The sequence below is a fragment of the Anomaloglossus baeobatrachus genome, assembly GCF_048569485.1.
Source record: "Anomaloglossus baeobatrachus isolate aAnoBae1 chromosome 5 unlocalized genomic scaffold, aAnoBae1.hap1 SUPER_5_unloc_3, whole genome shotgun sequence".
NCBI lineage: Eukaryota > Metazoa > Chordata > Amphibia > Anura > Aromobatidae > Anomaloglossus > Anomaloglossus baeobatrachus.
Window position 1 is genome coordinate 2526143 of NW_027441806.1, and position 14393 is coordinate 2540535.

Genomic DNA, 14393 nt, shown 5'->3' on the forward strand with positions numbered 1-14393 from the left:
GGGGGCGGGTCGTGCGGCGTCACAGCGTCGTCACACGGCAGCCGTCCAATAGAAGCGGAGGGGCGGAGATGAGCGGGACGTAAACATCCCGCCCACCTCCTTCATTCCGCCTTGCCGGTGGAGGCAGGTAAGGAGATGTTTGTCGCTCCTGCGGTGTCGCACATAGCGATGTGTGCTGCCGCAGGAATGACAAACAACATCGTTAATAAGAATAAAACGATTTTTTATTTCAGGACGACCTTTCCGCAGCAAACGATTTTGCCCTCTTTTGCGATCGTTTAAGATCGCTCTTAAGTGTTACACGCTGCGATCTCGTTAATGATGCCGGATGTGCGTCACAAACACCGTGACCCCGACGATAATTCTTTAACGATATCATAGTGTGTAAAGCCCCCTTTAATCCAAGGTTCTACTGTATATTTATATATTCACTATATGGATAAGAGTATTGCAACCCTCCCCCAAAATACCCAACATTCCTCCTTCTTCTTCCTTCCAATCTCAGTGATCTGCCATTCATTACAGTTAGGGGTACTTTGCACGCTGCTGCGATGTCGAGCGCGATAGTCCCCGCCCCCATCGCAGCAGCGATATCTTGTGATTGCTGGCGTAGCGATAATGTCATTATCGCTACGCCGGCTTCACATGCACTTACCTGCCCTGCGACGTCGCTCTGGCCGGCGACCCGCCTCCTTCCTAAGGGGGCGGGTCGTGCGGCGTCACAGCGACGTCACACGGCAGGCGACCAATAGGAGCGGAGGGGCGAAGATGAGCGGGATGTAAACATCCCGCCCACCTCCTTCCTTCTCATTGCAGCCGGGACGCAGGTAAGGTGATGTTCCTCGCTCATGCGGCTTCGTACACAGCGATGTGTGCTGCCGCAGGAACGAGGAACAACATTGTACTTGTTGCTGCAACGTAATTATGGATTTCCCAGACATTACACCGATGATACGATTACGACGATTTTGCGCTCGTTAATCGTATCAAAAAGGATTTGCACACTACGATATCGACTGCGACGCCGGATGTGCGTCACTTTCGATTTGACCCCACCGACATCGCACCTGCGATGCCGTAGTGTGCAAAGCCCGCCTTACTTTTAGCGCACAATCTCCATGTCTGAACAATGTCTGTAACTTCTGTTCATATTACAAATTACTATTTCCATCTACGATCCATTCCTTCTTTGTGAGAACATCTGCTGTGATTGAGTTTTTAAAATTATAATCCATGCTAAATTTAAAATCCTAATGATAGGTTCTCTATACAGCATAATACTGACATATGATACAGGGCGGCACGGTGGCTCAGTGGTGACAAACTCCTTGCAGATAATGACACCTAGGACAACATCTGTAAGGAGTTTGTATGTTCTCCCCGTGGTTGCGTGTGTTTCCTCCCACACTCCAAAGACATACAGATAGGGAATTTAGATTGTGAGCCCCAATGGGGACAGTGTTGCTGATATAAAGTGGTGTAAACCGCTATGGAATATGTTGGCGGTATATAAAGATAAATATTATCATAGGGGTCCTCTAACATAATTAGACACTTAGGAAACTCGGTCGGTTTTGTTATCCATCTTTGATAATATTTCTGGTGTTAAATAATATATTGAACAATTATGAAAATCTGTATCCTGGATTTTAACCGTACCTTGTAAAGTCTGAGTATCTAAACCAGGGGTGGGGAACCTTTTTACTGACGGAGGCCATTTGGAATTTTCTACCAACCATCGGGGGCCAGACAAAATTATATCAACTTGAAAACTATCCGGCTATATTTGGTGAAACAATTAGCTCACCTCTACTGTGGTGGCTGGAGCAGCTTCTCTTTGGTGCGGCTGTGATGTTAGGTGATATTGATCATCCTGTTTCACACAGCAGCTTTTCCAAGTTTGTCTCGGTCTGGAGATGCTGGGGGCATAAACATCACAGGAGACGCTGGGGTATAGACATCATAGGAGGGGCTGGGGCATACACATCACAGGAGATGCTGGGGCATATGTCGCGGGCGGAGGAGGGGACGCTGCGCTCTCCCACTGCTCGGGTCCGGCCGCTGCTGCTGCAGCTGCTCGGTGGTGGCTCGAGCGGTGGGCCGGATCCCGGGGACTCGAGCGGCGTTCCTCGCCCGTGAGTGAAAAGGGGATTTTGATTGTGGGGGTTTTGATTATTGTCCGTGACGCCACCCACGGTTGTGGTGATATTGGTGACACCACCGCTGCTCTGGACGGGGATCCCGGGAGCGGTGACAGGGAGCAGCTTTGTTGTTAGTTCTCCCCTCTGTGGGTAGGGGGTTGGTTGTCCCGGGGCCCGGTGATGGGGTAGGGACGGATGGCAGGCGGGTTATGGGGCCTGGTGCGGTGCAGGGTCGCGGGGGCAGCACTGTGCCGTACGGCACGGTGGTACTCACTCAGCCAATGATGAGGACACAGTTCTCGGTAAAACACACGGCTAGATGGACGGGTCCCACAGACGGCTGCGGTGTTGTTTCTCCCGGCAGGTTGATGGTGACTGCCTTTCCCTGCACCTATGTATGGTAGATGGTTCCAATGGGTTCCCACCGGTAACCCGCTCCCCAGCTTGGATATGGGCTGGAGGAGCCCCTTTTGCCCGCAGGCTCTGGCCCTGGGAAACAGTTGCCTTGGCGGTGGCGGTGTCTCCCTCTCTTGGTTGGACTGTTGCCTTCTGTCGGGACTTGGCTGTTGGGAAACCCAGGAGGTTCCCTTCACTAACGAATTCGGCAAATTCACGGCAACTCCTAGCCTTCCCGGGGTCCGTAAGCCCCTGCCAAATGGTGCTGGCTACTCTTTGCGTACCGGTCCGGTACCGCAGGGCCACCGCCCGTCCACGGTCTTTACGGTAAGCTCTGATAGGCCACTCCTGCAGACGGTCACCACCGTCTGCCAACCTTGCTGATCCGTCCGGGCCACACACCCGGACCAAATTCAGGCTGCTTAACTGCCAATTCACTCCTTTCACTTCAAACTCCACAACTAATCTGCCTGGTTTTCCCGCCTCCAGGACTGTGAACTCCTCGGTGGGCGGGGCCAACCACCTGGCCCACCCCCTGGTGTGGACATCAGCCCCTGGAGGAAGGCAACAAGGGTTTTATGTCTGACTTCAGTGTGCCTGCTGGGAGTATGGGGTGTGTTGGTGTTGTTCTCTGTGGCCCCTGGCTTGTCCAGGGCGCCACACATACACATCACAGGAGGGGCTGGAGCATATACTGTACATCACAGGAGGGGCTGGGACATTTACATCACAGGAGGGGCTGGGCCATACACATCACAGGAGACGCTGGGGTATACACATCACAGGAAGGGCTGGGACATACACATCACAGGAGATGCTAGGGCATACACATCACAGGAGAGGCTACAGAAGAGGCTGGGGCATGTACATCACAGGAGGAGCTGGGGCATACACATGCCAGGAGAGGCTGGGGTATGTACATCACAGGAGAGGCTGGGGCATGTACATCACAGGAGGGGCTGGGGCATGTACATCATAGAAGGGGCTGGGGCATGTACTCACAGGAGGGGCTGGGCCATGTACTCACAGGAGGGGCTGGGGCATGTACATCTCAGGGGGGGGCTGGGGCATACACATCCCAGGGGGGGCTGGGGCATACACACCCCAGGAGGGGCTGGGGCATACAGATCACAAGAGAGGCTACATGAAAGGCTGGGGCATACACATCCCAGGAGGGGATATATATATATTATAAACACATACATATATATATATATATGTATGTGTGTATATATAAATATATACACATACAGTATATAATATATACAGCTCTGGCAAAAAATTAAGAGACCACTGCAAAATTGTCCGTTTTTCAAATTTTTCTATTTATAGGTATTTGTTTGAGTAAAATGTAAATTGTTCTTTTATTCTATAAACTACTGACAACATGTCTCCGAATTTCCAAGCAATACATTTTGTATTTATTTTCTGAAAATGAGAAGCAGCAGGGTTTTTCGGTTACCGGAATATCGGCTAGCGGGTCCTCAGCTGCCTGGTCGGCATCAGCCTGGGCGTTGGCTGCTGGGTTGGAAGCAGTGGGGTCTTTGGCTACCTTGGTGTTGGCGACAGAGTACTCAGCTGCCTGGTTGTCGGCGGCCGGTTCCCGGGTTTGGGTCACAGATCTCCCGATCAAGGGCTGGAGCAGGTAGACAGGTTGGTTACTTCTGGACGGTGTTGTACTCGGCAGGGGCAAACAGGTCAGTTGTCACCCCTCCGCATTGCTTTTCCTCCAGGTGAAGTGGTCCTGGTCGAGCGTAGGCTTGCATCACCGCCACCGAGCCCATCATGGAAGCCTCCCATTCCTTGATGGCGTCCAGCTGCTGTTGCCTCATCTGCTGGGTCAGCACCTCCGCCTCCAGGTCCTCCGGTGTCCACATGCATAGGTGCACCGGTGTGCCCCCTTGGCGGCCTGGTTCTGCCATCTTGAATACTCCTCAGCACATGTCAATGTGCAACCACCTCCTTGGAGCTCCAGGGCAGACTCTCTTAGTCATCTCTCCTTTCCCCTTTGGTTTCGTTTCTGCAGTGTTTCGGTATCTGGGGACGTCCAGGAGGAAGGGAAGGCGGTGGACAGGAGGCAGGATGGAGGATGGGGGTGGCAGTGACGGTTAAGAAAGTCTTTTATGATTGTGATGCCACCTGTGGTACGCGGCCAGGGAGGGCCGCCACTGTGGGTGCTGTTGTCCGGGGTTGATGGTGAAGGTCGCATCCGGGATGGTGTGACTACCCGAAGGCGGAGCGGGATTACCCCGGGGAGAATGGTGGAGGACGGACGGGGGGTGGTAGTCCCCTTTAGCGCCGCAGCGCTGGGCAACGGCAAATGAGAGGCAGAGGCAGGGGCTGCAGTTCCAGGTCTTTTACTTACAGGTCATTCAGACGCTGCCCCAGAGTACCAACTCTGCCACGATGGACTCCAGGCGATCCTGGATCCGTGAAAGGTCAAGTCCGGTGTGTGTCAGCCTATGGGCCCTTCCTGCTTTGATGCGCTAAGTAACGGACCCCCGTGGCATGAAGCACTTGGGGATCTCGATGTCAGTAAAGTGTCCCATTCTGTATGCTGATAGCGTGGTTCTGATGTGCGGCCGGTTGAGGACCTCAGCCCCAGATCCTATATGCTATTTGGCTGGAGATTCGGTGGAACAGGTCCGGTGACTGTTCTAGCCGTTCCCCGCGACCCTTGCAGAGTTGGTAGACAACGTAAAGTATGTCTGCCCTAGGGTTCTGTACCCCGACAGCGCTGGTCCTGTGGAAGCAGCCACCAGCTTCTCCCCAGCGATTGTGTTGAACACCTTGGCTCACAGAGCTGCCTTGCGGCACGTCCGCTCTGCTCCGTGTCTGTAGCTGTGTTGTGTGTTCCGAGCTGTTGCCCCCAGACGCTGCCACCGACTGGTTCACTACTCTCACTAGGTCAACCTCCTATTCCCACTGTGTGCTCCTGCCTCCCCCTGGTGGTTGCTTCTACCTGACCCTGAGTCCCCGGTTCCAGTGGATCGGAGAGCCCCTGGTGCGGTGACATCCTGTAAACTCAACCGCTGTAGTGACCCCCTACTGTGACCCGATCCCCATTGGGGAGGACAATCCACTGTAACTGTATGTATGTGTGAGTGGAAACCGGTATCGACCTCTCCTGGACCCAGGATAAGTACTACACCCTAATGTGGAGGTGCAGTACCCTGTAGTGCCTGAAGCCTCAGGGGCGACACATATTTATATCTCTAAGATTTACACGTCTTCCACACACGGCTCCACTCCGTACATATCGTACACACACAGCTCTGCTCCGTACACCTCGTACACACACGGCTCCGCTCCGTACACCTCGTACACACACGGCTCCGCTTCGTACACCTCGTACACACACGGCTCCGCTCCGTACACCTCGTGCACGCACGGCTCCGCTCCGTACACCTCGTACACACACGGCTTTGTTCCGTACACCTCGTATACACACGGCTCCGCTCCGTACACCTCGTACACACACGGCTCCGCTCCGTACACCTCGTACACACGGCTTTGTTCCGACCACCTCATACACACACGGCTCCGTTCCGTACACCTCGTACACACACGGCTCCGCTCTGTACACCACGTACACACACGGCTACGCTCCCATCACGTCGTACACCCAAGCCTCTGCTCCATACATGTTGTGCACCTCGTACACACACGGCTTCACTCTGTACACCTCGTACACACACGGTTCTGCTCCGTACACCTCGTACACACACGGCTCCGCTCCGTACACTTCGTACACACACGGCTCCGTTCCGCACACCTCGTACACACACGACTTTGTTCCGTACACCTCGTACACACACGGCTCCGCTCCGTACACCTCGTACACACATGGCTCCGCTCCGTACACCTCGTACACACACGGCTTTGTTCCGTACACCTCGTACACACACGGCTCCGTTCCGTACACCTCGTACACACACGGCTACGCTCCCATCACGTCGTACACCCAAGAATCCGCTCCGTACATGTTGTGCACCTCGTACACACACGGCTTCACTCTGTACACCTCGTACACACACGGTTCTGCTCCGTACATCTCGTACACACACGGCTCTGTTCCGCACACCTCGTACACACATGGCTCCGCTCCGTACACCTTGTACACACATGGCTCCGCTCCGTACACCTCGTACACACACGGCTCCGTTCCGTACACCTCGTAGACACACGGCTCCGTTCCGTACACCTCGTACACACACGGCTCCGCTCTGTACACCTCGTACACACACGGCTACGCTCCCATCATGTCGTACACCCAAGCCTCCGCTCCGTACATGTTGTGCACCTCGTACACAAACGGCTTCACTCTGTACACCTCGTACACACACGGTTCTGCTCCGTACACCTCGTACACACACGGCTCCGCTCTGTACACTTCGTACACACACGGCTCCGTTCCGCACACCTCGTACACACACGGCTCCGCTCCGTACACCTCGTACACACACGGCTCTGCTCCGTACACCTCGTACACACACGGCTCTGCTTCGTACACCTCGTACACACACGGCTCCGTTCCGCACACCTCGTACACACACGACTTTGTTCCGTACACCTCGTACACACACTGCTCCGCTCCGTACACCTCGTCAGGGCTGTATTTTGCCTTCGTGCTGCCCTAGGCACTTTAAGTGGTCGCGCCCCTTAGTGACAACGTAACACTATGAGTTTTCGCACACGACATCTGTTTAAGGCAAATCTACTCTGTAAAACATTTGAAAAAGTATCAAGGAGAAACGAAGGGCACTAACCCCCCCCAATGGGGATCACCACAGGCACATCAAAACATAGCATGAGTATAAAATATTCCCACCACACCATCCCCACTTATATACTGTGACTGTCCCACTGCCCCTAATAAATTACACACTGCCCTCCCTTATAAATTATACCCACCACACCTTCCTCAATTATGAAATATGATCTGCACATTGACCTCACATCATGCTGCCCCCTCCTCACAATGTCCCATGCATGCTGTCCCCTCCTCACAATGTCCCATGCATGCTGCCCCCTCCTCACAATGTCCCATGCATGCTGCCCCCTCCTCACAATGTCCCATGCATGCTGCCCCTTCCTCACAATGTCCCATGCATGCTGCCCCCTCCTCACAATGTCCCATGCATGCTGCCCCCTCCTCACAATGTCCCATGCATGCTGCCCCCTCCTCACAATGTCCCATGCATACTGCCCCCTCCTCACAATGTCCCATGCATGCTGCCCCCTCCTCACAATGTCCCATGCATGCTGCCCCCTCCTCACAATGTCCCATGCATGCTGCCCCCTCCTCACAATGTCCCATGCATGCTGCCCCCTTCTCCCCATGTCCTATGCATGCTGCCCCTTCCTCACAATGTCCCATGCATGCTTCCCCCTCCTCATAATGTCCCATGCATGCTGCCCCCTCCTCACAATGTCCCATGCATGCTGCCCCCTCCTCACAGAGTCCCATGCATGCTGCTCCCTCCTCACAATGTCCCATGCATGCTGCCCCCTCCTCACAATGTCCCATGCATGCTGCCCCCTCCTCACAATGTCCCATGCATGCTGCCCCCTCCTCACAATGTCCCATGCATGCTGCCCCCTTCTCCCCATGTCCTATGCATGCTGCCCCTTCCTCACAATGTCCCATGCATGCTTCCCCCTCCTCATAATGTCCCATGCATGCTGCCCCCTCCTCACAATGTCCCATGCATGCTGCCCCCTCCTCACAGAGTCCCATGCATGCTGCTCCCTCCTCACAATGTCCCATTCATGCTGCCCACTCCTCACAATGTCCCATGCATGCTGCCCCCTCCTCACAATGTCCCATTCATGCTGCCCACTCCTCACAATGTCCCATGCATGCTGCTCCCTCCTCACAATGTCCCATTCATGCTGCCCACTCCTCACAGTGTCCCATGCATGCTGCCCCCTCCTCACAGTTTCCCATGCATGCTGCCCCCTCCTCACAATGTCCCATGCATGCTGATCCCTCCTCACAATGTCCCATGCATGCTGCCCCCTTCTCACAATGTCCCATGCATGCTGCTCCCTCCTTACAATGTCCCATGCATGCTGCCCCCTCCTCACAGTGTCCCATGCATGCTGCCCCCTCCTCACAGTGTCCCATGCATGCTGCCCCCTCCTCACAGTGTCCCATGCATGCTTCCCCCTCCTCACAATGTCCCATGCATGCTGCCCCTCTCCATGAGCTCCTAATGCTGCCTTCCTCTTTTCCATAATGACACCTCCATGCTGCCCCATTCATCATACTAAGACCACCACATTAACGCTTATGCTGAGACACCCCCCCACACACACACACAACCCCACTTTTGATATTGACTCCCGTACGTTGCTCCACTCCATACTGAGCCCACACATGCTGCCCCTTCTCCATAATGAGCTCCCAATGCTGCCCCCCTCTCATTCTGAGTCCTTACACTCCCCCCATCGATTTTGTCATTGCACTATCCCTCAACCCTTGTCCTCTGTCTCTAGCATTGGCCCCTCTCTCCCATTCCCCCAGCAGCAGCCTCTCTCCCCCGCCTTCAGCAGCAGCCTCTCCCCCAGCATCAGCCTCTCTTCCCCAGCCCCCCAGCATCAACCTCTCTCCCCCCAGCGTCCCCCAGCATCAGCCTCTCTCCCCCCAGCTTCCCCCAGTTTCAGCCTCTCTCCCCCAGCTTTATCCAGCATCAGCCTCTATCCCCCAGCTTCCCCCAGCATCAGCCTCTCTGCCCCCAGCATCAGCCTCTCTGCCCCCAACATCAGCCTCTCTCCTCCCAGCCTCCCCCAGCATCAACCTCTCTCCTCCCAGCCTCCCCCAGCATCAGCCTCCCTCCTCCCAGCCTCCCCCAGCATCAGCCTCTTTCCTCCCAGCCTCCTGCAGCATCAGCCTCCCTCAGCATCAGCCTCCCTCCTCCCAGCCTCCCCCAGCATCAGCCTCCCCCCTCCCAGCCTCCCCTAGCATCAGCCACCCCCCCTCCTAGCCTACCCCAGCATCAGCCTCCCTTCTCCTAGCCTCCCCCAGCATCAGCCTCCCCCAGCATCAGCCTCCCTCCTCCCAGCCTTTCCCAGCATCAGCCTCCCTCCTCCCAGCCTCCCCCAGCATCAGCCTCCCTCCTCCCAGCCTCCCCCAGCATCAGCCTCCCCCAGCATCAGCCACTCTCCTCCCAGCCTCCCCCAGCATCAGCCTCTCTCCTCCCAGCCTCTCTACTCCCAGCCTCCCCCAGCATCAGCCTCCCTCCTCCCAGCCTCCCCCAGCATCAGCCTCCCCCAGCATCAGCCTCTTTCCTCCCAGCCTCCCCCAGCATCAGCCTCCCTCAGCATCAGCCTCCCTCCTCCCAGCCTCCCCCAGCATCAGCCTCCCCCCTCCCAACCTCCCCTTGCATCAGCCTCCCCCCTCCTAGCCTCCCCCAGCATCAGCCTCCCTTCTCCTAGCCTCCCCCAGCATCAGCCTCCCTCCTCCCAGCCTCCCCCAGCATCAGCCTCCCTCCTCCCAGCCTCCCCTAGCATCAGCCTCCCTCCTCCCAGCCTCCCCCAGCATCAGCCTCCCCCAGCATCAGCCTCTCTCCTCCCAGCCTCCCCCATCATCAGCCTCAGCCTCCCTCCTCCCAGCCTCCCCCAGCGTCAGCCTCCCCAGCATCAGCCTCACCCCTCCTAGCCTCCCCCAGCATCAGCCTCCCCCTCCCAGCCTCCCCCAGCATCAGCCTCCCCCACTCCTAGCCTCCCCCAGCATCAGCCTCCCTCCTCCCAGCCTCCCCCAGCATCAGCCTCCCTCCTCCCAGCCTCCCCCAGCATCAGCCTCCCCCAGCATCAGCCTCTCTCCTCCCAGCCTCCCCCAGCATCAGCCTCAGCCTCCCTCCTCCCAGCCTCCCCCAGTGTCAGCCTCCCCAGCATCAGCCTCACCCCTCCTAGCCTCCCCCAGCATCAGCCTCCCCCTCCCAGCCTCCCCCAGCATCAGCCTCCCCCACTCCTAGCCTCCCCCAGCATCAGCCTCCCCCAGCATCAGACTCTCTCCTCCCAGCCTCCCCCAGTATCAGCTTCTCTTCCCCCAAGTCTCACCCAATATCAGCCTCTCTCCCCCCACCACATGCGCAGATCTCCAGTCTGCATTAGAGACACCCCCACGCTCCTTATGAATCTTCAGCTCTGCGAGCACTTACCTGCTCCAGGGCCCGCTGTCATCTTCCTGGCTCACGTGAGTATTATCTTCTGACACCGGCTTCCATCGCGGTGTCCTCTGCGGCGTCCTGCTGTGAGCTCTGCATGTGAAATCCACACAGCATTGGACGCAGCAAAGAGGAAGGAGCTGATTGGCGCGCCTGTGACCCCGGAAGTGCAGGCGCCGGCAGTTCCGGGGTCAATCAGCTCTCTGTGCCCGGCCGCCGCAGTTTGTCTGCATTCGCGTCTTAATTGATGCGGATACAAATAAATGGAGGTGCGCCTCTCCCTCCTCCGAAAATACAGTGGATTTAATGAATATGTAAAAAAAAATTTTTTTTTTTTTTACTGCTAGAAGGTGCCACCCCCCCGCATCCTGCCGCCCCAGGCACGGGACCACGGGTGCCTGATGGTAAATACGGCCCTGTCTGTTGCCCTTTCGTCAAAGACCCTCCAAACAGCAGACATTTGTGGTTGTTTTACTTGTGGAGCCCCTACACCAACTTCATCTTCTGGGCTTCCTGATGGAGGTGGCTGGCTGGTGAGGCTGCATCTCGCTGCTGCTATTATTCTTTGCAGTGCCTCATCAACAGCTCTATTATCACTAAAGGTCAGCTTTTTGAACCTCGGGTCAAGTAGTGTAGTTTCTCACAGTCTAGTGCTATATTCCATTCTTTGGAACTTTCTTTCCATAGAGGCACACAGGGCAGCTACCAACTCTTTTACTTTCTCTGTATTTATTGCTCCATCTCTGGTTGGCTGTCACTCTCTGCAAACCCCTGCACAGCAGCAGCATTTTAGAGGCTGTAACATAGCTGCAAATGGATAAAACAGTTACTCAAAAATTTGTAATGTGAACTTTATTTCTTATGTAGTATTACTGCCTTTGACCTCTACCATACAGTCAGTTATATGATGATAATTTGCATTATTGCATTGACAAAACAGGTTATGAAACTTGGGGTCATTCAGTCTGGAAAAAAGGTTATCTACATGTACAGATATATAAATAGACAGTACAGAAGAGATTTTCCTACTGATCTTTTGCCTTCTACTCCTGTACTAGTGGCATTGGCATCCTATACTTCTAGAGAAAAAATGTTTCACCATCATCAGGGGATTCTTTACTGTAAGAGCAGTGAGATTATAGATCACTCTGCCACACAATGTGCTAACTAATTCATTATCACCCGCCTAGACTACTGCAACACCCTCCTCGGCGGTCTTCCTTCCAACGCTCTAATCACCCCTTCAATCCATCCTCAACTCTGCTGCCCGGCTAATCCATGAGCAGAGAAATCATTTGTGCAATAATTTCTCCCATCGTTTGCTTTTAAAGGGAACCTGTCATCGGAAATGTTGCTTCAAACCTAAAAGTTTCCCCCTCTGCAGCTCCTGGGCTGCATTCTAGCAGGTTCCTGTACTTTTTGTGGCCCCTTTTAAACCAAATTAAATACTTTATAAACTTGTACCTTTTGCTATGTAAATTTTGTAAATGGTCCATGGGGGCGGGCTCTCTGGTGACCGTTGCTGTTCCTCCAGCAGATTTACGCCGCCCCCCAACACTGAATTTCATATCTCAGGACGCCACCCCTGGGCGCCCGTGGTCCCGCGCATGCGCTGTGCGACTGTAGCGGGACTGTGCACTGTGTGCACGTGTGACCGCTGGTGACATTTTGCGCAGGCACGAGGTTATGGGCGGCGCTGTGTGTCATCAGCAAGTGCCGCCCATAACCTCGTGACCGCACTTTCCCCTCTTCCTCCAGCGTTCTGCGCAAGCACTTGCTGGCCAGATGACCCGACGTCACCTATTTCCCATCTTGTCCTGCTGCAGGGTAAGATGGGAAGGAGGTGACGTCAGGTCATTTGGCCGGCGAGCGCTAGCGCAGAACGCTGGAGGCAGTGGGGGAAAGCGCGTCCACGAGATTATGGGCGGGCACTTGCGATGCAATCACAGAGCCGCCCATAATCTCGTGCTTGTGACACACGTCTGTTATGATCTGGAACCATGGAAGACCACCACAAATCATTGTCAAAAGGTGACAAGAGCATTGGCAACTAATCTGGCCGCCATCCCCTTACTAATCATCACAACTAGAAGTAGCCGAGGGGTGAACTAACATCCTGTACACCGCGAACCCAGCCGGAGAAGCTAGCTATCCTAAAGGTAGGAAAGATGAATAACTCTCTGCCTCAGAAAATAGACAAGAATAGCTAGCCCCCCCACATTCAAAGACTGCGGTGATATAGGAAAAACACAATACACAGGTAGATGACAGGATTAGCAAAAGGTGAGGCCCCCGCTGACTAAAATAGGAAAGGAGAGGAAAGGGACTGATGGTGGCCAGAGAAAAACCCTGCAAAATTCCAACTTCCTGATAGTACAAAAAGGCCCTCAGATCGCACGATCTGAACTCCGTCCTATACCAGGTGCCCTTGTCATACCAATGAACAGAAAACAAGAATCATAACAAAGTCAACAAGCCACAAACACATGGACCCAAAGGAGCTATACTCCACACAGAACTGCAGGGAGTTCCTCAAAAATCCACTAAGGGGGAAAATCCCTGCAAGCAAATAAACTGAAACCAACCACAGCAAATGACAAACCCAGATAAACAAAAGAACCAGACAATAAATAAAGAGCAAGCACTTATCTGGGGAAGATGTGGTGTAGAGCAGGATGAAGCAGGCTGGAGATACAAAGAACAACTGACATCCGGCAACAGCCTGCAATCAGACCAGGATTTAAATAAGCAGAGAGTTAGCAAAGGAAACACCCACTGCACAACACACCTGGTCCAAGTCCAAACCATTCCCGGCCACCAGAGGGAGCCTCCCAGCAGCCAAAACATAACTAACATTCACAACAGTACCCCCCCCTTGAGGAGGAGTCACCGAACCCTCACCCATGCCACCGGGTCGCTCGGGATGAGCATGATGGAAGGCGCGAACTAACCTGTCCGCATGAATGTCAGAAGCCACAACGCAAGAGTTATCCTCTTGTCCATAACCCTTCCATTTCACAAGGTACTGAAGCTGACGCCTCCTGCGACGGGAATCCAGAATTTTTTCAACCTCATACTCCAGATCCCCTTGTACCAAAACAGGGTCAGGAGGCGCTGCTGCAGGAACTGCTGGCTCCACATGTTTCTTCAACAAGGACTTATGGAAGACATTGTGAATCTTAAATGATGCAGGCAGAGTCAAACGGAAAGATGCCCAAAGACTCCAGTTCAAAACACTAACCATAACATACAAAGCCATCCACAACCTGTCTCCTCCTTACATCTGTGACCTAGTCTCCCGATACCTACCTGCACGCAACCTCAGATCCTCACAAGATCTCCTTCTCTACTCCACTCTTATCTCCTCTTCCCACAATCGCATACAAGATTTCGCCTGCGCTTCCCCCATACTCTGGAATGTTCTACCCCAGCATATCAGACTCTCACCTACTGTGGAAAGCTTCAAAAGGAAACTGAAGACCCACCTATTCCGAAAAGCCTACAACCTACAATAACCCTCAGGCCAGTACACCAGTGCGCAACCAGCTTTGGCCTCACCTATTGTACCCTCGCCCATTCCCTGTAGACTGAGTCCTCGCGAGCAGAGTCCTTTCTCCTCCTGTACCAGTCTGTTTTTGTAATGTTCATGATTATTGTACTTGTTTTTTATCTATAAACTTTTCAC